General features: G+C 36.1%; 1 long non-coding RNA gene across 2 annotated transcripts in view; it reads left to right on the forward strand.

Annotated features, from left to right (window-relative positions):
• Positions 1-1,184: 1,184 nt before the first annotated feature.
• Positions 1,185-23,935, forward strand: part of LOC112163490 — a 29,057-nt gene continuing 6,306 nt past the window's right edge. Inside the window, exons 1-2 of one of the 2 annotated variants that reach the window (XR_002922287.2) lie at positions 1,185-2,282; positions 2,364-2,550. This is a non-coding gene — a long non-coding RNA (uncharacterized LOC112163490). Of the gene's footprint in view, positions 2,551-23,935 lie in introns of both variants that reach the window. The other variant, XR_004948827.1, reaches the window with a different exon arrangement.

Below are 23,935 nucleotides of genomic sequence, written 5' to 3' on the forward strand. Positions count from 1 at the left end.
AGGAGCACAAACTGTGCCCGCAAGAATTAATGGCACAAATATTCAGGCTGTATGATCAAGTGTTTTATTAGCCAAAATTAAATTAGTTATGTGTGACTTTTTTTTTTTGTTCTTTCATGCTCAGTTCACTTTTAATGAGCAGTTTTAATCCAATTTCACTTGGCGTTTCATACAGTAACCATTAAGAGCTGCTTCTCTCTATAGAGAACTCAATTTAGATGGACGTTTGTGCACAAAGTCTAATGATTGCATTTCTCTCTTGAGTTTAAGAAAGAAAAACGCTGCATGCATAGACGGTTTTATGCTATTTCTGCATAAATATTCATGTGTAAAAACATAAATGTTATATTTATAGTGTAAATGATAAATGGAAATATGGAAGCTGTATTTCTGATTAAGAATCATTCTATCCACATAGATAATATTACCATAGCAACCGTGTCCTGAACTGATGAATGTGTCACAGTTTTTGTTTGTTACTTTACTTTTTTCAACCAATATTCAGACCTGGCAACAAACTCACCACAATTATGGCATTTCTCTAAAATATTAAGATAAATGTTAAAAAAAAGTCCACCCAAAAGACTCAAAGATCCTCACATGTTCATGTTTGCAGGTCTGAAGTCTTTGACCTGAAGTCAAGTCTTTAGTTGTAACTTCAAGTCAAATTGAAAGTCATAAAACATGAAGGATAAAATAAAAATGGTCATTAATTTATCTTAAAGAACTCGTAGTGATTAGCATCTTAAGGGTGGTGCAGGTGCGTCTTGCAGTTCCCTTGAGGGAATTTCGTAAATAAATTTGCTTAATGGAAACACCAGCATTTTGAAAAAACCCTCATTGAGCAAAAAAAAAAAGGTTTTGCGCTTGGATGAGGTGGTTTTTGGGGACATTTTTCACAAAAATGCAATGGAAACACTTTTTTTAAAATTAAATGCACTTCCTAAAAAGAAGTGTCCTGAGCGCAGCACATTTGGCGCCAGGAGAGATCCAACAGCATCACAGCTCATAAGTAGCATGTCATACGAAATTGTTGGATCCACATGTCCTCCGTCAAATCAGCCTGATTAAGACGCAGACGTCTCCTTTGACCGATGAGGATGAGCGCTAGCGCCGTGACAGAAACTTGAATGGATCTTGTCGTGTTTTCAAACTGAAAAATGGTCCAGCTGTTTATTTGTTAGAATGTTTTTTTTTTGAATACCGCTGGACAGTCAATGGACTAGAAGCTACATATGCACAAGGGTACACACAAATACTCCCTTTTAGTGATTGAAATTAAATCGATACTTGTTCTCATCCATCGGTGCGTTTTTAATGGCTTATAGTGTGAGTTGGTTTAATGTTTATTTGCATATTTATGATGTTATGGAAACTTTGTCATTGCAAAATTAAGTTTTTTCTACTTTTCTAGAATTTCAATGAAGTTTTGCTCATATGTGTAATGGAAACACAGCTACTGTTGGTGTGTGGTAAAGGTATTGTAAAGTATTTGAAAGGCAAATGTAAGGTAGACGTACTTATGACGTACAAGTGATGCTGTTATACACTCTAGTCATCAGTAAAGTGCACATACGGGCTTCTAACTGACCTTACACAAATGCTCCACAAGTGCACAAGATATATCAACCAATCTTTATTTATAAAAAGTTCTTCTCATACTTTGTTCAGTTTGAAGCCCTTTACAGTAAAAACATATACTAAGAAATAAAAACCTTCCCTTTACCCTCCCCTCTGTTAACACACACATCCCATGATCCCTCACACTTAAGACACTTAAAGCTCGGCTCTACTGTGATGAAACACTATATTAGGAACCTATTCATGACCAGGATAGCAATCGGGACAGCAACAGTGCCCACTCCACAGCTGTGAGGCTGCAGTGATGGACCGCCCCAACAAGGGCGAGAACCGCGGTAACAACCACCAACCAAGCCGTGGAACAAAGGATCCCCACTGGAACAACCGTAGGATTTCTACGCAAAACTTTCATCTGATTGTCTAATTTCCTTTTTCTGACAGTCAGCGAGTACTTTATCACTCACTCTCTCATTGGACAGTGGGCTGGTTTTGGTAGAATAAAAAAAAAAAATAAATAAGGAAACTTACTTCACCCTTCATACCCTTCAAGTGCTCGCTACAACCTGTCACGCGCAGCATGCCCATAGATAAAAAAAAATGTGCATGAACATTTTCGTCTTATGGGCTAACTGTGTTGTCTACAACTCTATCAGGGGCAGTTGTGACTAAGCAGTTAAAAATATGTTAAATTTCAACCATAAGTAAGTTTACTCCAAGTGTAATTAGATTAATTTTTGTGTTTGTTTTATATTTTGATACTAATTTAGTATTTATTTGACTAGAACACATCGAGCAGCTGCCGAAGACGTAAAGTATTTGGTTCAACCAGAGAGGACGAGAGCATCAACAGGAGCAGCTGGACTTTAACAAAAAAGAAAAAAAAGCTTCAAACTTTATTTAAAACGAGGGTGAATGACAAAAGGTCAAAGGTCACATCATCAATGGAGTTACAATTGTGGACAAGGACTGGTGAGTTCTTGTTTTTTTGTCTGTAGACAAAAGGTGACATTCATCTTAACTTTATGCAGTTGCCGTAGCAACGGTTTTTACTTTCATAATATCTATTTTTTGAAAGACGTGAGACACTTTTGGGTTATAAGTTTATACATAGGGTTTTATTTTGGTAACATTTTATATGATTCATTATATTTTAACCCCACTCAAGTTTTTCTTTGAGGTTCACAGTTAATTGGATAAAAGTTTTCTTTCATTTTAAGATCTTTTTCAGATTAAGAAAAAAATATTGAAAACTGGTTAAAAAAAAAATGTAGATGAACAGCATCAACCAATGCCCCTTCACGGGGTAACTTTCATCACGCTCCGCAACAATGGAAAGAAATAATATTTACAAGAAAAGAGGAGTCAAAGGCCGTGTCAATACTGAGTAGCTCTGGTTGTCTGTTCTGTTTCTGTGCCAAACTTGACAGAAGGGTTCGATACTGGCGAGGCTTCTTTTCTCTTTATCTTTTTCCCTTTCTGTGCTTCTCTGAACTCGGGCCATGGTCCTCGTGGGCCTGGCTCTATTGTGCCGGAGGAAAATTGCCAATCCGAACTACTCTGATTGAACAGTGAAAGCAGGAGTTTTATGAAAGAGCTGATTTGCTATTCATTACCACTCTCTCACACTCTTCTATTTTCCATTGGCTTACTGTGCAACTCTCCAACTTCCTTCCTTGGTCTTTTTTTCTCAAGCTGTCTTTTTTCCATGTTCACACATTCTCCTACTGATCCCCCCCCTTAAGAGACTCCCATGGTCGGGCAAGTATATAATGCTGTTTTTGTTCTTTTTTGGGGGAGTTTTTGTGTGAAATGACTGTTTGCTATAGTGTCGATACTGCAAATAGTGTAATTACCTCCTGGCTTACTTAGGCTTCAGCCCACACCTGCTTTAATTATCAAGTGAAGGCGTGTTTGGAATATTCAGCAGCTTCCGAATGTGCGGAAAGACAACATAGGAAGCACACAAAGACGTACAGGAAGTGGACAACAAATGAAACACACACTACTGTCTTTATCTCACTTTAATTGGCAAAAACATATGAAAAACCTTGTTTTTAGACACTTAAGATATATATTGTTATCACTAATTTAATTTTTTAAATTATTATTAGTTTTTTAACTTGAAAAAATACATTTATGATATTATTTTACCAGGTTTCACGCTGTTTTAAAATATCTTTGCTCAACAACTTTTCTCAGAATTATTAAAATGAGTCAAAATCATTCTTAACAATAGAAAAAAACTTGATTCGTGAAAAAAAAAAATCTAATTTCAGTGTAATTTTTGGTTCAATTTTAATAATAATTATTTAAATCCAATAAATGTTGCAAAGTTAAATTAACATTCTTTGTCATTTTTAAAACAAAAATGTAGATTATTGTTCTAAAATGAGTCATTTCCACTTATTACAGTAGTTTTGTTTCTTGTAATCACAATAAAGTTTAATTAGGTACGTAAAATCTCAAAAAAACAAAGTATTTGCTTAGAACTTGCAAATAATAATTATAATTTGGTTTTAAACCTTCAATTTTGAGTAATTCAGTAACAGTTAACTTTTTTATTTTTGAATGCATGGATGGAACTCCTTGTTTTTAGATTTTGATATATTATTATAATATTTCTTCTTATTTAAAAACAAATACTTCATGTGACTAGTGCTTTTCCTCCTAAGATTGGTGCTTTCTCCTTTACTTTTAGGCCACCTCTCATTTCAGTGTACCATACATGGCTTGAGGTGAGATTTTCCTGTTTGTAGGTAAACTAAAATAGAAGTTTTCTTCTGGAAAAAAGGTTAAATATAAGGTCACCACAGGTTTGTGTGTTCCGCACAGTGAGCCAGTTAGACTCTAGTTCCGCCCTTACACGAGCATGAGGAGGATAAACATTGGTGAAAATCAATAAGTGGATCAACAAGACAAAGACCAAACAGTAAATCTTAGATTAGTGCAGACGTACAGCACGACAATGAAAGATTCTTTTTCTCCTTTTTCATCTTCCAAAAAAAAAAAAGTATATTTATAGCTGTGAACAATTTTGGACAGAACAGATACTGTATTTTCCATACTAAAAGGCACACTTAAAAAAAAAAAAAAAAAAGAACCTATAGTGTAGTGTATCGTGTAAATCTGTAGTGCTTTATATATGGATTAATTGTGTTTACTGATGTTAGAGTATTTTTGAAACAGATGGTGCTACGCTGAAATATTTGGTTGGGTGTTATTGTGAATAAGTCAATGTGGCAAACATTTAGTGTTTTTTTTTTATTTTTTTATTTACGAGTTACTAACAATGATTTTTTTTTATTTACGAGTTACTAACAATGATAGAAGAAGTCCCAGTAATGTGTGTTTATTGCAATCAGTCACTTTTTTTATATGTTACTAGCAACATTTTGAGTCAGAGGTATTGTGAAGATGCTAACACAGCTAACATGTAATGTGTCAAAAAAAAGCATAAAAGCATGTAATTGTCGGACTATATTTTTTTGTTTTTTTTCACATGTTAAAAACAAGATATAGTTGTAGTCACAGTAATGTTTGTTTTAGCGTTATCTGCCTTTTTTATGTTACTAACACGGTTGGGAGTTACGGATATTGAGAAGAAGCTAACGTGGCTAACATGTGATTTGTCGAACTTTTTTTTTTTTTTTACATGTTACTAGCAAGGTTGGAGTTAGCGTAGTCACAGTATTGTTTGCTTTAGCTGTTACAGTCTTACAGTGGAAGTTAGCGTAGTTACAGTAATGTTTGTTTTAGCGGTATCGGCCTTTTTTACTTGTTACTAGCAAGGTTGGGGTTAGCGTAATCACAATAACGTTCATTTTAGCTTGTTTTACTTGGTATTAACAAGTTAGCGAGTTAGCATAGTCATGGTCATGATTGTTTTGGGAGAAAGTTTAGTTGTTTTGGTGGTATTTTTTACGTGATACCACAAGGTTTTTATTAACACATTGATGAATGCTTCGTTACATTAACCCACATGGAACCCCCAGACCAGATGAAACCAGTTGGGGGGTGCTTCAAGGACCTAACCAGTACTTTTCCACTGAAAAACAAAGCTACCGCCCTACCGCTGATTTTATAAATAAAGCAATATTGAGAAATAAAGATAAATATTAGCAATAAGTAAGTAATAAAGCACTACATGAAATATTTAAACCAACATTGTTTTTACCCCAATTTCTCTACAGTATCTGTTTTCTGGGTTTTGAGATATCTGGGGATTTTAAACTCACCAAATATTCAGCTGTGACTGAGTTTGAGAGGTGACTGTGTCCCTGTTAGCTCAGAGATGGAACAGCCACCTCCCCAGGGAGTACCCTGCTTCAGTGACAGTCCAGATAGGCTCCTGCCCACGGGACACTGGGCAGAATAAAAGAAAAACAAGCTCGGGGGGTGAAATATCTAAGGTTTAGTTGTAGCGCGGTTGATACAGCTGCTTAATATTTCATTCCAAAAGTGAATGTCTTATTCCAGAATTATCTCCTTTTGCAGCACTGCTTTTTGCAGGATTGCAGGAAGCGACAGAAAGCGTGTGCCCTTCCTTCTCTGTGACTTGATTTTCAAACTAGGAGCACCGGCGTGACCTGGAAATGTCCAGATTTTGTTGTTGACTGCATGCCTGCCATGTGTGAGAGATAGTTCAGTGCTAACATGACACTCTTGTCAACAAGGGGGATGGGTGCAGCTCTGCATGAGCTGTCATTTCCCACAGTCTCCTGCTTGCTGCTTTTCCTATAGAACAGCACTTACATTTCAAAATAAAAGATTTGAAACTTTTAGTTTTCTCAGATGCTTTTGTTTTATCTCTGGTGCACAGAGATGAGGTGAGATGGCCCTGCACTTGCATGCCCTTTAAAGAGGATTGCCTCCGTGCCAGAGCAGCTTTTAACGAGGACAGGGCAAGTAATAAGGAGGACCTAATGCATTTGCATAAAAAAAAAAATACTTTGACGACCTGACCACTGTGCATGAAGCATGATCATAAAATCCAAAGCAACATGACACAAACTATCAGGGAGCAGACGCAATGAACTGCAGCCAGTCTGCCTGCAGCATTTTTAAAAAATACAGAGAATCATTCATGCATCAGATATTGAAATGACAGATATTTATCAGCAGATCCTTTCAGTTTGAAGGAGGATCTGCTCTTCTCCTCACATGTCACATTTAGATGCAGATGTTTGCAGAAAAAGACTTTGAATCAGTTCACACACATCATCATGTCAGGAGACGTTCTGAAGGCTTTTTATGGAAAATGGAATCTTCTATATATTCATGTCTTCATGCACTGTAGAGATTTATATCTTTAAGTATTTTTAATAACACGACATGACCTGATTCACAATGATTTAAATAAAGAAATACCAGGAAAAGTAATTTTAAGTTTCAGTTTTCAAGTCCCAAATCATCAGAAAAATACCATTAAACCATGTTATAAACACTACAAAACATGATTTTCATTAAAATTGTTCATTTAAGCCCCACTCCAACTATATTTTTTGTATGTTAAATTGTTCCCAGGGATCTTTAAATTCCCCAGATTTTTTTTTTGCCAAAATTAAAAAAACCTGTTTTGTTTTTTAAGACATGAGCTTATTAAAAATTCACTTTTGGGTTGTGGGCAGGACTGTTAGCCCACAACACAACCCTGTTAACTTCGCTAATTTCCCAGCATGCCTTTGTTTACATTTCCTCCCACTAGCCATACGCACCTGTTACGGTTAGCGAGCAGATAGAAACACAAGTTGTGTCCTAATTCCCCCCTAATCACTATATAGTGTGTTCACCATTTTAGTGCTGTCCGAATCTACTAATTCCACTTGAAATTTCCCAGAAGTCTTTGCAAAAATTAGCATACATCGATGGGCACTAGATTAGCGAATAAAGACCACAATGCATTGCGGTCGAACAATTTCGAACAAAAATTGTGTTTAAATGTAATATTTGAATAAACCATCAACATTTTAACCATCAAATCACTTCATGAAATCGGTGACGTCATATCTGGTGTTTAGTAAAACGAAAGAAAAGTAGTGATCATCGTGTCCAAATTACCTTTAAAATCCAGAGCACTATATAGTTAGTCAGGGGTTAGGGAGGGGGGGATTCGGACGAAGCCCCAGATTCAGGAAGGACTCACAATAAGGCCAGACATTAGATCAATAAACACAAACTCTGGAGTTTGTTAAATGTAAAAATACTAGTTTAAATCAAATAAAATGTTCATGTTGATTAAACCATTAACTCAAAATTTTAATTAGATGAAAACTAATAATTTTAAATGAAAAAAAAATACAAATACAGAACTTTTGTTTATTGATCCAATGTTTCACTTTTTCAGTGCTAGTTCCAAAACATTTAATAGAAATAGGCGTAGATAAAAACTGAACCAAAGACGCTCCGACACAGAACGAAAGAGGGGAGCTCCTTAAATAATGAGGACAAATGAGATAACCTAAAACAGCTGCAGACATCTCCAGGAGAGGTCACAGCTGAGAGACAAAACACAGACCCAAAAACATGAGGCAAACCACAACACCAAGAAGATCAGGCTAACATTAGCATAGCAAAAAACAAAAAAAAGGAAACTAAAGACGTTAATAGATCTATTTGTGGAAGATTTAGATATAAAACAAAGAAAGAAGACTTTAGCTCGCCCATCGCAGTTCCTGCGTCAAAAACCAGAGTTTTTTTTCAAACATCTGATTTTTATCTGGTCCTATTCCAACACAATTTGAATAAATAAAGACTCAAAAACTAGTTTTAATCTTAAATAATTTTGAATAGTTTGAAACAGCAAAAACTTTAATAACTTCTGGCAGACTGCTTTTAAATTGGGTTGGGAAGGTATGAAACCGTCATATTCTATTGCACTTTCCTGTACTGCACAGACTAGCAGGTTTACTACTCCCTAAAAAAGAGACATGATGGGGAAGAAATCTGGCTGTTCCGTTAGAACTCTATTGACAAACACTTCTACCGTCTCACTAAACCACAATCAGACAAGAGACTTTAGTTTCTCCTCATTGATGGTTCCTCAGATTCCCGCTGTGAGCTGTTTCTACGTCTAATCAAAATGCATGTGGCTCCGGTCCCTTCCTCCCTTTGGTTTTCTTCGGCTCCCCGGTCTGCTGTGTTGTTTGTTTGCAATCAAACTGTTTCTGAACCAGTAGGCTTCACTTGTTAGCAGAGACCCGTATTTAGAGCTTGTTTTGCCCACACTAGAGTTTAGGTGAACTTTCCCAGATGTTAGATGAAGAAGACACAGGATGATGGATGAGAACAAGTATTTTTTTTTTTATTTGATTCACTAAAAAGGAGCATTTTGTGACGTCACAGCAGTGCAGCTAGTCCATTTACAGCTTGTTCAGCGGTATTTAAAAAAAACATTCTAACAAGTGAGCAGCTGAACCTTTTTTCTCGTGTGAAAACGCGTCAAAATCAATTTATTTTGTCATGGCACAAGCGCTCATCCTCAACGGAGACTTCTCCGTCAGGCTGCCAGCTTGAAAAGTGCGGCGAAGATGAAACTTTGGTTGGTGATTTTATGGAGGAGCTGCACAGTTCTGTATGATACACAACCAATAAAGAGCAATGGGATTCCTCAGGGCGCCCGCTGTAGCGCTCAGGACCGACACTTCATATCAAGAAGCACATTTATTTAAAAATTTGTTTCCATTACAGTTTTGCAAAAAAAATTCTATTTCGATACGCCCCCCAAAAAAACACCTCTTCTAAGCACAAAAACTTTTGTGTTTTTTTTTGGAAAAATGCGAGAATTGTGGTGTTTCCATTAAGAGAATTTATTATCGAAATATACACTTTGCGAAATTTAAGTTAATGGAAACGCAGCTAATCAGAGGAGTAAACTTTTGTGTGCACCAAAAGACTTCCTGATGGTTACAAGGTTACATAATCAATTTCTTGTTCAACTAAAACGTGATACATCTTAAATTTCAGAATATAACCACATGACTTGAAGAAAAGGTCAGTTTGGAGTCCAAATTTTGATCTCTTCCCAGTTAAGTCCACTTCAGGCTTGAAAATGCGCGTTCTTGAATATGTGCGATTAGGGTTTCTGCATACTTTTAAGTCTATTTCGGGCTGTACGTACAAAACGTGGGACCATTGAAATGGTTAGAACAGTTAAAACAGTTGAACTGAGAACCGCCCCCTCCAGGTAGAGTCTGCTCCGCCCCCAGGCTAACACAAACACTTTCTCCACAAAGCTAACAGCTCGAGTTGTTCTTTATTTTCTAGTACTATCTTTTTGTTTCCATTTTTTGTGAATGACGTGCTTAAAAAACCCCTCAGAGATCCAGTCATTTTACTTCCAGGTATGAAAAAGAGTACGCAAAAATAACTCATATTTCGTGAATACTTTGTTTTTTACTGTCCACAGGTAATATATGACCATATATATGGATATATTTTACTCTGAAAATCATGGTATGGCCCACTTTCCTGAACGTGCATCACATACCTGGTGATTACGTGGCATCAAACCAAATCAGAAATAAACATGACGGTCAAACTGGACAGAAAAAAGTTTCCGTTTATCCTCAGTGAATCCCCTCAGCACATTTTCTTCACCTTGGAAAGTAGCTCTGCCTTAAACGGACGTTTAAAACGAGGTTAAACACTCTCCCGGGGCTCTGCTAAGTTCCTATCAAAACGTTTCATTTAAAATTCATAAAAGAGCTATAAATTAACCTGTTTGCAGCTGTTGCAAGGCTTTCCCGCCTCTTCTTCCAAAAACACCAACTTGCCAAAGGAGCGCGTCCATGGAGGATCCACCGGGGAGAGAATAAACGCGCCGGCCCCCCCCAGGAGAAAATGAGAAAATGCATTAAAAGCTGCATCTTCACTGATTTCAAGAGAGAAACTGGCCGCAGTATTTCAATTTGACACCCAACAGGGAAGTAGTAAGTAACCTCTGCTGCCAGGTTTAATGCTGGCTGTATACCTGTCTTCCAGTGTTTGTTTTTTTTATTTATTCCCCCCCTTGTGCACGTAAGTGCTGCCGAAGATAAATTCTGACTGATGGATCGACTTTCATCTTGCCACCTTAGGTTTGTCACTCCTCTTTGGGGAAAGCCCAGGAGCTCAAGGTCCCTTTGAGCGGCGCCCAGAGCGGCGAGCGCTCCTGTTCAAAGAGCTCACGAGAGGCTACAACTGCACGGACAGATGCAGAGTCAGAGTCGAGATAAATGCAGGGCCATTTCCTCCCCTTTCAAATGAAGGGTTTGCCATGGTTTCTCAGTGGGAGGGAAATGGGCATTTATGTTGCTGTGATGAAACTTGGCTTCAGAAACACTTGCAATCATGATACGAGAGCGCAGTTCGGTCTATTTCTGTCTTTGAGGTCACTTTAAACATCTTTGTCAAGAATTTTCTCTGTTCTTGTGAAACGTGGTTCGACCTTCGAAGGAAATAACTACAAATATTTAGTGTGAGAAAGCATCATTTTACATTTGAAGCTTTCACGTTCGTGTCTAATAACAGAAAATAAAGATTATACTTGCACATTTTTTAATTACATTTTTTTAATTAGTTAAAGTTTCCTTGCTGGAGCTTATGAATTATTAAAGAATTATTAATAAAACTGTTCTAACTTAATTACTAGAGACGTTCATTTAATTAATCTGAGTCCGATATTATCTTGGGTTTGAGGTCAAAGGTTAGACTGGTTGTGGTTAAAAATAACTGCATCAGGAGGAGAGTTTCAACTAAATATCCATTTCGTCCTGGATTTTAGAAATCAAAACAACTTAAAATATGGTTTTAAATTACAAACTTCAACAGTAAAGAGTCAGAATTTAACAAAAACGTAAAGAGGGATGCAATAAAATCAAATATAACAGCAAAAAATGATAAAAAAATATATTAAGACGGAACATAAAGACAAGTCAGTAACAGTATTAATACTAAAATACTGTTTTTTCTAAAAGTAGCTCATGCTTAGCAGCCTCTGTGGGAGTGGATTAGCCCATATCATCATTACTCCACCACTGTGCTCAACCCTTAGTGGTCTTTGAACCTCCTGTGAATTTGATAATCATTTCTATAATGACAGAAATAACACCGACTTACAGGTTTCAAAAAGTTTTTTAGTTTTTCAGATGTTTGGTCAAAAAATAAAAGTTATGTTGCATAATTGTGACACTCCTTTGAATAAATTCTTGAAACATAATAGATTAGTGGAGGTAAAGATGTTTTTTAAAAACATTTCTTGCATTGTTTTGACTTTTTTCTCACTTTGTTTTTGCACTTATACATTTTTATTTTCTCTCTACAGGTTTGCTATAAAACATTAAAAAAAGTTTGTTTTGATTTTTTGTGATATTTACTGTAAAAAATGTACATCAGAATTAAGTTTTTTGAACAATTTCAGGCTCATTAAAAACAGGATTTTACGGTTTGTTAGAAAAACAGTATTAAAGATAAATAAATATAACAAAATTTAAAGTAGTAAAACTAGGCTCCAAAAGACCTGACATTTCTAAAAGTTAACAGTTCAGAGCATTCATGAAAGTTTTTGTCTGTAAGGTCCAAAAAATACAGATTCTACTCCACATGTGTTGAGGTTCTGGGATTATGGAGGCTGGCGGATTTGTTCTAATGATCTATGAGTTTCTTTAAGAAACACACAGTATTCAACATCACAAGGCGTGCCATCATCCTCTCCATCTTCTCACTCATAGTGCAGAAAGATATAAAAAAACAAATAAAATAAATAAGAGTAAAACAGTCAGAAAACAAAACACAGAGCAAAGAAAATGTAATGATTTGCTTTGTTTTTGCTAAAAAAGTACACATTTTATTTTTATTTCCAGGCTTTGTTTGTTTTTTTGGCAGTGTGTTGATATAGGATAATTTTAACAGGATATATTTTATGAAGATCAAAATCTTTTGGGATTTTCTAGGTGTCATTTTTCATCTAAAATGACATAAAATTAAAGAAATTTGAATGTTTAGTTTATTTCTAACTTGTAAAATTTTGACAATATATATATATTTTCAAAAATATTCAAATTTATTTTAGTTGATTTATTCTGGAATAATATTTGACTGTTTTTTATTCATTTTTCGTTTTTTAAAGTTTTAAAAAATACGTTTTAGAGTGTTCAACATGTTCATCCTGCAACCTTAGGTTTTATCATTTTTTTCATTTTGGATTTTTTCCCCCTGTGCAATTGAATTTAACAATCCTGGTCTACATCAATGAATCTGTTTTGTTTAAATGTAGCTTATAGCCCTAATCACTAGAAAGTCATGATTTTGCTTGTCTAAGAAGGATTTACTGTATAAGCAAGGTCAATAGTTTTATTGAAATGTTTGTTTTCTGGCATTTTTTAACATTTCTTCAACTTCCTTCCTACCTGCAATGCAAATGTGTCCTCTGTAGAGGACTTTTCTAGGCCAGAATATCTCCCAACCGTTGCATACTACTGAATGAAGTCCTTTTGGTATCTACAGAGGACATTTGGGGCTGTGAAGTTGTGGGGAAATGTAGTTTTTGGTGGATTTAAAAACTGGCAGTCAGGAGGAAATGTTGAAAAAGTTCTGCTTGTTTAAAATATTATTGATTGAACCCTTAAAAGCCCTTTTGGCACTTTGCATTTTCTATTTTTTTTTAAAACCGTTTCTGTCTTTAATCTAGTTTTATAATTCATGTCTTCATCTTTATAAATACATTTGACCTTTTTTATCCCCACATCTGTAACAATTACTATTCTTTGTGAGTAAAAGTAGGATTCAGCTTTTTGCCTTCAAATGCCGTTTATCATCAACTCCAAAGGGGCAACAAGCTGGGTCAAGATAATGCTAAGTGAATGTCACAGCTGAGAGAGTATGATGAGCGGAGGTGAGCAGGTTTTCTGTGTTCCCCGTCTATTTTGTCTGCCTCCATCGCCTCACGGCTGCGAGAGCTGATCACCGGCGGTTCACGGCTCGTGTCACGTACATCACATCCCATCCCAGGTATGCAAAAAGCAGCTCTCCGCTCCACTAAACACGCACCTTTTGTCTGCTTTTTGACGGAGGTCTCTTTGAGTTGCAGAGCAGATGAGGTTGGCCGACACAGTAACAGCATATTGAGTTCAGTCAGTTTTGAAATTTCAACTGGCTGGCCTCATGTATCATGTCACTACACCAATGTAACCGTTGACAACAGGCCATGAGTCTGTCAGAGAAATGATTTAAGAGGTATCTCTTCATATGGACGGCAGTGAAGCATACACCTGATAGTTACAGGAATGCTTTTCTCCTGGAGGAGGACGACAACACACATTTATAACACAATATATAGAAAAATGTAAGAAAATATGATCATTTTTACTTTGTTTAAGGTCTAAAACCTGTAGACTACAACTTCCTGATCGAAGCTCAAGTTAAAACAAAAGTAATCAATTCTAACCTCTGGAACAGCCTAATAGTGTGTCAGTTTTTAAAAAAAAATGGTGATCTGGACTCATTTATGTCAAAGATGCAATCTAAGAGGCTTTATTAAGTCTGAATTAAACCAGTAGAGGATCCTCAGGAAGTGGTTTTATGTCACATAGTAAAGCCTTTCCAGACAAACTCTGATCCTCTTCTGATCTTTTGTAAAAAATATTTCCAGTGGTCTTTTATTTATGATTTTAGCATTTTAAACCAAAATCTAAAGTCCTGTGTCGTTTTCTAGGACATAGTTTCTGCAGACTACAGTTCATCAGAATCTCATCTCTGAGTTGATGCTGGGAAACATTCTCCTGCTAGCTTACAGACCCCCAACGGAACGTTACCGCCGATTGAAGCACCAAATTTAATGCTACTAGCTTTTTCAAAGTGTATTTTTTTCCCTACTCCTCTGATTGACAACCAAAACTGTATTTTAAGTTTGATTTTCTGTAAATATGGCCTCAACCATAAGAACAAATGCACAAAAAACATCTAAAAACAAAATTTTCATTGGAGTGGCTCCATAAACATCTGAAGTGGCTAATGAGGCTGTTGAAGGTGACGACTGTATCCTCTCATGCTAGCAGAAAGACAAAGGACTTTATAACTACCCTAAACATGGCTTTCACTGAACCTTTCAGATCTACGTGAACCAAAACCACTCAGATCTTTCCTCTGAGGAGCCGATAAAATCCAGTTCTCACACTAGTTTCCTTCTGGATTTAGAACACCTCTTCAATACAAGACGAAATGACTTTAAATTAAAAAAAACAACATGTTTTTAAAGAAAAATATTTGTGCAACTGAACCACCAGAGTCTTCACAGATTAACTGTCAAACTTATTTATCATTTTTGGAATACGGTATTGTATTCCACATATACAGCAAAGAAAATGACTGTTGTGCTGAAAATAACGGCTTAGTTAGCTTAAGCCTTTAATATCTGAGATGCAACACCGTATACTAAACACGCACTCACTTGTAGCTCTATGTCATTGTAACTCAACTCAACACACTAATCTGTGAGAACACACACAATAATGTAAAATGTTGCACTTATTTCAATACGGTACTTGTCAATGCATAACATAAAAAAAATGCAAGAAAGTAATTTGTTATAGTTTATCACTAGTTTTGATGTTTACTATTCTTTTGTACATTATAAAAGTATTTATGATTTGAAAAAAGATTATTTGTTAAAACATGTTCAAGTTGTATAGAAAATGACCGTGACTGGAAATAAACGTGATGAAAGGTCGATGCTTTAAAGAGAGACGTGATCATAAAAAGGTTCAAAGATCAGAAGAGTCTTTTGTTAAAATAAGATGTTATAAAGCCTGACATGAGAAGACACTGTCAGTTATTATCATTGTTTTTACAAGAGGATAATCATCACCTTAAGCTTTATAAAAAAAGTAAATAACTGTTTTGCTCCAAATACATTGTTTAAATTATCCTTACAGAGAAATGTTTGGTTAGTAGAAATCTAATTTGGCTGGAAGACTTTCAATATTAATATATAAATATATATATCAAATTAAAATATATTTTACACATATCTTATTAGTAAAGTGTAGTGCTGCAACAAACAATTATTTTATTAATCACTTATTATTTATTCGATTAGTTGACTCATCGGGTCATGGGCAAACTGGATGTAAAGCACACATCCAAACCATCATTAGCTTTAAACTAACTAAAATATATATATATATAGCATTACCTGTGATACTGCTAGTGTGAACGGTGTAAGCTGAATTTGGCCGCTGAAGATGCTAGTTAAAATACCTGAAGATGCTAAAATTGATCGCTGAAATCACTGACGCTAGTAGAGAGCTAAAATCAGCTAGCCTACAGAATTGAAAAAAAGCCTAAGTTAGCCCAAAAAAGGCTAGCATGTAGCTGAAATATTAGCTAAACTCCAAATTAGCCAAAAAAAAAAAAAAATGAAAAAGTCCTAAATTAGCCAATAGCTGAACTATTAGCTAAACTCCAAATTAGCAAAAAAAAAAAGAAAAAGTGCTAAATTAGCCAATAGCTGAAATATTAACTAAACTCAAAATTAGCCTAAACAAACTGAAAAAAATGCTTAATTTATCCAAAAAGGCTGAAATATCAGCTAATCTCCAAATTAGCCTAAAAACAGAAAAAAATCCTAAATTAGCCAAAATAGCTAGCATGTAGCCTAACAAACTTTAATAAATGCTAAAATAGTCCAAAAAGCTTGCATAATGCTATTATAACTTTCAATTTGACTACACTCTGAACCCATATAATATAAAGTAACAACTAATCAACTAATAAATTAGTTGTCGACTATTTTAATAGTCGATTGGCCGACTAGTCGTGGCAGCCTTGGTAAACTGTGTTAAAGAATGCAACATTTCTACATAGCTGTTTGTAGACGGCTTCTTTAGTCAGCCTCAAGTCTGTAAAATAAGAACAATAAATCCAAAATCTGCTGTTTTGTCGCCTCTTTGTCATAAATCCAAATCCTCCCTCAGCTCTAAAACACTGGCGGTTGGTCATGTATTAATCCCGGTATGTAAAGGAAGAGCATTTTTCATTGTTGTTCTCCGGCCTTTGGCGAGCACAGGGACCCTGACCCCATCACTGCTGTGTTTGGGGTTGCAATTGCCAAGATATTAATCCTGCGTGTATGGAAAACAGAATCGGTGGCTCCGTTTGATTTGTGGTTGGGAGAAATGGAAAAGGCGCTGCACCCACCCGGAGAGAAGGAAGGAGACTCGGCAGCAGTGCTCGTGGGACTGTTTGAGAGGATTATCCTGAGCAAAAACTACATTATTGTACCCAAGATAATGCATTTTTGTTCCACTTGCTTCCTTTTTTTTGGATTGTTTTTCATTATACAATCATTCAGTGTTTATGTGCGAGGTAATTTATGTGCTTGGGGATTATAGCAGTAGATGCAATACACCATCCTTAGTTTAATAAGAAACACAAAGAGGTAAAGTGTAAACATAGGATGGGTTTTTATATTTTTCTTCTTTTTTTGCCATCACAGTAATGAGATGAGGAAAACAAAAGCAATTCAAGGCCAAAAAGACTTAAAACAAGGTAATAATAACTGGAACGGTTAACCGAAACTTCATATAATGTTTTAGATGCATAGCTACTTGTCATAAGGTTTTGATTGGTTTTATAGTCACTAATAATCTTCAAAGGATCTATTTAGTCAGTTTCAAGGATTTTTGCTTTTGACTTTAAGTTTGGAAACAAAGCCTTTGATCTGAATCCTTAAAAACTCTTTTGTGTTTTGCTACGATGAACTTTTTAATCTCCAATAGTACTTAAACCACGGCTAAGTCTTGAAATTACTTTTTTTCCTCCATAAAAGCAGATTGTTTTAGTTCTTTTTGTATTAGGAAACTTTGTTGTACTTGTGCAAGTTCAATTGTCTTGACCCAATGTGCTCTTTTTCCAAGTATAAAATGAAAATACTGTGTTAAAAAGTTTTTAACTTATAAAGACGTATCTAAGGTTTTTCTGTTGCAATAAAGCTGTGTTACTGATGAACCTGTTCATCGTTTTTAAAAGAGTGAAGCCTCAAAGCTTTGAACGCTAAACAAATTAACCTAAAGACCCACTTCGATCATCTTTTGATCCAATTTCAAAGTGTTCTTTTAATTATGATTATGCATTTTTAGTGATGTTTTCTAGGACATAGTTTCTGCAGAGCGACGGGAGTTGTGCCTAGGATCAATAGTGTGGAGTTGAAGCTGACATTTTGAGATGGCCTCTGCCATAAATCACGGACCGGGACGGGATAAAATTCTTATGAGGGTGGAAACAGACCAATAAGAACATTGACAAAAAATGTGAAGGTTAAGCAATTTTTGTAGTTTTCAGATAATATGTTCACAATGCAACTCAATTGAGATAATAACTACATTACCCAGAAGTCCTCAGTGTTCCTTTCCCCACTGAAAACCCACAGCGAGTCCAATGACAGAAAAAATTAGAACATTTTTCAGAATGTTTTGATCTATACTAGGGGTATTGGCAAGAGACTGGCGGTACGATATATATCACAATACACATCTCATGATACAATACTTATCGCCATATATCCCAGGAGTGCACCAGAATAATTTTTCACTTTTTTTTTAAATAGTATGACTTAGAAAAAGAAAAAAAAAACTTGACCTAAATATTATTCACCTTTCATGTTAATAAAATAATCCCAATGGTAAGCACTGCAACGACATTAGCTCATAAATAATTAAATATTGTCAAAATTTCAAATGGATACAAGTATCGCTAAATGAAATATCGCAATGTATCGGGAAATCGATTTTTCCCTACACCCGTAGTATATATACTATATTACTAAAAGCATTGCCTCACCGGCCTTGACTCACATATGAACTGAAGTGTCCCATTCCTAACCCAAAGAGTTCAACATGATGTGGCTCCACCTTTTGCAGCCATTACAGCTTCAGCTCCTCTGGGACGGCTGTCCACAAAGTTGAGGAGTGTGTTTCTAGGAGTTTTGGACCATTCTTCCAAAAGCGCATTGGTCAGGTCACACAATCATGGCCAGGTCTAGAGGCTTCAGATCTTTCCTTTAACACATTTACACTAAACCTTTGTTAAAGTCTATGACTGTGTTTTTGAAAATTGTACTTTTCTATATCAAGTTTTTCTTCTCTTTCTGTGGGGTTTGCCTTTCTGTGTCACTGGATCATTCAACTTCCAATCAATCCAATTTTATTTGTCCAAGAGCAGCTGTTGTGTGTGTTGATGTTTATAGAAACAACAAAATATACCACAAAAATCCACAAAAACAGAATCTGATGCTGTTTATTTACCAAATAATCAATCAGTTTTATAGAAACCCTGGAGACTGGAGGATCTTGTTTACTCACTCCTGATATTTACTCACATATGATCATTTCTATGTTTTAATATAGTAACTTATGACACTTTAAGCTTTGCAGACAACATGTTTCCCCAAATCCAAACTCAAAGCATCGTCTTGGAGTGATGCCACATCCAAAACAAATCCATTCTGTCCTAATTCACTCCCTTTAGCATCTGTGTTGCCATAGTAACCGCTAGATTAATATTCACTCCACAAACCCAAAATATCTGATTGTTTGAGTACGGTAATGATCTTTCAGAAGGTGGTAGCTTGAGCATTTTTTAAGGTGTAAGGAAGGCTGAATGAAGTCTAATGATTGAATTTCCCCAAGACCTTTAGTTTGTCAAGCATGACTTGCTGCCCTTTCCATTTTTGGGTTAAATGCACCCAATTCAACCCACATAATAGTTTCAGGAATGGCTGAAAACAACAGCTACCAAAAAACTAAACAAAATAAGCTTCTTTTTGTTTGGAGTGATTCAGCATCTGGCAGCATTCGCGCTCTTGTGATTGCAGAAGAAAAGCTCAGAGATCAACCTGATATTAGACCAGATCCCTGGTAAAAAACAAGGAGGTGGGGGGCAAATTATGATGCCTGAAAGGGCCTCGCGCTCCCATTCCCCTATCATACGCACCACAGATCCATTGAATTAAAATTCAATAAGATCTAGGCTGTTTCCCAAACTGTTTTGCACCAATGAGCTGTGATATCAGCCCTATTCTCCAATCAAGTTTGGGTGCCAGGCTTTGCCTGCCCCTTGAACCAATCAAAACATCAGAAAATTAATTGGTTTAATTCCATTGTGACACACTTGTAATTGATTTCGTTTTCTTAAATATTTCCCCAAACATATAAATTGATTTTTTTTTTCTTTTGAGCATTTCTGTGGATTACCAATGAAGCATTTAGCCCCGATTTTATTAAAAAGTAAAAAGAGCATCACTTGTCCTGAAGCCATTCGATTTTTTAAGAGCTTTGCATTGTGGTCCTTTTCTTGGTCTAAAGCCCATACTTGCATATTTTAAATGGGATGCGGTGAATGACTTTGTTCCCGGCTCTCATTATGCTGGCAGCAGAGATATGCTCTCTTTGTCCCATGAAAACTATTAGATTAATTAATGGGCGAACATATTTCCCTCTCCTCCTTCATCCCTGCAATCAGCTTTGGAGGTCCATTCTCTGCTCGGCGAACTGATTCATTCTCTCCACCACGACAAGCCCTTTACTCCTTTTTTACAAAATAAGACCTGCAGCTAATTCCGATTGTCCTGACAGATTTGCACGTCTCCAATAGCCTGCAGCTCATTGAGCTGCCAGCGGAGGAGAGGAGACAAAAACGAAAAGCTCGTCTTTGCCTTTGGAACATTTCAAATAAAGGAGGTCTTACTTGTCATCTTTTTTTCCTTCTAAAGGTGAACAGTTAAAGTCTCACAACGATCATCTTTTGAGCTGTTTTCAAAGTGTTCCCGTCGTCTTTTAATCATGATTATAAAGTTTTTATGCAAAATAAAATAAAAAAACTGTCGTATTCTGCAAACTATTTCATACTTGCAAAGGTTTAAAAGCTTGTTTTTAGACATTCTACCAGTTTTTAAGTTTGTCATATTTGCTCTACATCTTTCCAAGCTTTTCTTGTAATCAGGGCAGTCAATTTGTCCTTTTAAGAGCTAGGATCAAGACGAAAAAAAAGGAAATTATCATTAAAAAGAGTAAAAATCTCTGCTCCATGCTCTTGACAACAACTTGATTTAAGACTCAAAAAGCTCAAGTTGCATTTGGTTCAATCTTGAGGATATTATTTTGGCATTCATTGTCATCATTTTGGAAACAAAAATTTAGATTTATGTTCTAAGAATAAGTGGTAGTTTCAGATTTTATAAGAATTTATTAAGATTGGCCAACTTGTACTAAGATTTTACTCTCGTTTTAGTCACATTTTGCTCTAAAATGAGTCATTTCCACTAATTAGATGCAGAAAAACTTACAAAATATTAACTATTTGAGTAGAAACGGCTAAAAAATACTTATTTTTGGAATGCATTGAATTCAGTTTTAAGTGATTCCATCACACAGTTGGCTTTTTTGTTTATTTTGTTCTAGTTTCAAGATTTTGATATCTTATTACAACACTTCCTGTTAAGTAAATCTTACTTCCTACAAGGACAGATAATTTGACTACTTTTTACTCAATATCTTTGTAAGATAAATGTTTTATTTTTTTTATTTTTAGGCTACCTCTTTTTACAGTGTATTTTCTGCAGAGCAACAGAAACTCATCAGAAATTCGCCTCTGAGTTGTGGGCGGGACCATTGGCGTGGAGCAACCCCACCCACATTTCCAAACATCTACTATGTTTACACGCTCTCCTGCTAGTTTACAGCCCCTCACAATCCCAATTTAATAATATGGATATACCACCATGCGGTGACCTAAATCCAAGCTTTTCCCGTAATTCGGCAGTGTAGTATTGGAGCTAGTGCTGCAACAAACGATTATTGTAATAGTCGACCAATCACTGATTATTTTTTCAGATTAGTCGACTAATCGGGTCGTGCACAAACTGGATGTAAAGCACACATCTTAACCATCATTAGCTTTAAACTAACTAAAAACTAGATATATAGAATTACCTGTGATAATGCTAGTGTGAATTCTGTAAGCTGAATTTGGCAGCTGAAGATACTAGTGCTGATAGCTAAAAACACTGAAATTGATAGCTAAAATCGCTGAAGCTGATAGCTAGCTAAAATATTAGTTAAATGCCAAATTAGACAAAACAGCTAGCATGACGCTGAAATATTAGCTAAACTCCAAAATAGCCTAAAAAGTGAAAAAATCTAAATTAGCCAAAACATCTAGCATAAAGCTGAAATATTAACTAGTTCAGGTCTGAACTGTTTAATTGGTGAATTTAACAATAGTAAGTAAGTAAGTAAAGTAAGTAAATTTTATTTATAGAGCACCTTTCACAGATAAAATTACAAAGTGTTTAACAGAGTAAAACAATGACAAAAAATAAAAACAGATTCAAACAGTAAATAAAACGGTACAGCACAATTAACTAAAAGCTCTTTTAAAAAGCAAAGTCTTTAGCTGTTTCTTAAAAGCATCAACATTATCAGTCAGGCGGAGTGACAAGGGCAGGGCGTTCCACAGTCTTGGGGCTACTTCTCAGAGTCTAGCGGCTAGCAACATATGGTACAATTAGCTGGGAAATATAATCAGGGGCCTGTCCATTAAGAGCTCTAAAAATCAAAATTAAAATTTTAAAATCAATTCTAAAACTAATGGGAACAATAGAAATGTTAGAAAATACCGGATCAAACCGGACTGTGCCGTACCGAACTGGTCAGTGGAAATGAGGCTTATGGTATAAATGCCAGCTCAGACAAGGAAAAAAAAGATAGATCTATGTGTCTGTAAGTGGGTGCATCAGGATGGAGCCGATTTACAACAATTTGAAGAAAGAAATACACAAAATGCAGTTTTAGGCTTAATTTTCTCCACCCTTGTGTCCTCTTATGGGGACCAGATGACCCCACCCTTATATTGACGTGTGATCCCTCCCATGACGATCAGCGAAGATAAAAAATATATGAAAAAAAAAAAGTTCAGTGCGCTGTCTTGAGGAGTTCAACAGACCCCACTTTTAATATAAACATGTCTAGGGCAGCACAGGAGTTAATATATGTTCTCTGTCATGAGAAAAATGCCATAAGAACATGTTAAAAACACCAAAAACAGCATTTTCATTGGAGCGAGTCTTTAGTGGAATATACAGCTGACGGTGCATCAACTCCTGCTTGGTGAAAAACTGGAGTGTTTACTGGTTCGGCGGCCCATTTACAAGAGTGAATATGTACATTCCAGGGAAGTGAAGGGTTGATGGCTTTGCAACAGGGGGCATCTGATAAACGGCGGCATGCAGACAGAGGGCTGATCAAGGCCACCTCCATCACTCAACCAGATCATCTCAGTCGCATGACAAAACAAAAGGAAAAAAAATATAGTTTGTATCCAGCTTCAATAGCCTCTCTCACATCTTCATCTTCTCCTTTCACTGAGAAGCTATTCAAATTTTCTGAATGTAGGCATCCTCTAATTTCTGCATTCCCCGGCATTATTGCACACTATTACAACTTGATCAAATTTTCCTCCATAATATATTCCCAGGCATTAAATCCATCAAAGGTGATTCAGTGATTCTATCTGCAGGGCTGCTGGAGACACGTGTGCGACTGTGTGGAGCTTATCAGAGCTGTTTTGTGCTTTGGACACTTAAATTGCGCCACAGAGACTTGGGTGTCAAAGAGGGTGAGACAGTGATTTAGGTAGACGCATTTGGAAAAGCAGAAAACATGAGGGGGTCAAGAATGGCTCCCTAGGGCAATTTATAGGCATCTGTTGTGGTTGGGAAATGAGAAAAGAGAAGTAAATTGCTAGCTGATGGGCCCGAGGACAAGAGAGAGCCTCACATTGTGTTCATAGCCAGAATAAAGAACATAACCCAAAGTCTGCGCCTATAGTCAGGCGAACGGAGAATGACATGCCAAGTAAATTGAGATGGATAGAACAAAGTCTGGATGGTTGACCGGGGCAGCTGAATGTCCGCTCTCTGATAACGAGCATGCTGGTGGCTTTGATATTCATAATATGATTCCAGGGACTCAGATGGGATCTGTGATGTATCACGGAGCTGAGATGGGAAGCTGCTATGACACTGGAATTTAGTCAAGTGCAATAGATAAAAATGAACCTTATTTTTAGACAGCAGAGTAAGTGTTAGGTTGCACTCTACCCTACTTTTGTTTCTGTTCTTTTAGCTTAGCACTGTTTGTATTCAGTTAGGGTGTATTTTACTGTATTGGTCGAGTTTTCTGTAGCTATATTTGTTTGTATCTGTTTTACCTTTAAACTGTTGCAAATGTGCTATAAAAACAAGTTTGACCTTCACTAGCAGGGAGAACTTTAACTGGGTTTCTGAGCTGATTTATCACTTTAAGGGTGTATTTAGACTAGATAC

The sequence above is a fragment of the Oryzias melastigma genome, linkage group LG12 (assembly GCF_002922805.2).
Source record: "Oryzias melastigma strain HK-1 linkage group LG12, ASM292280v2, whole genome shotgun sequence".
NCBI classification, from domain to species: domain Eukaryota; kingdom Metazoa; phylum Chordata; class Actinopteri; order Beloniformes; family Adrianichthyidae; genus Oryzias; species Oryzias melastigma.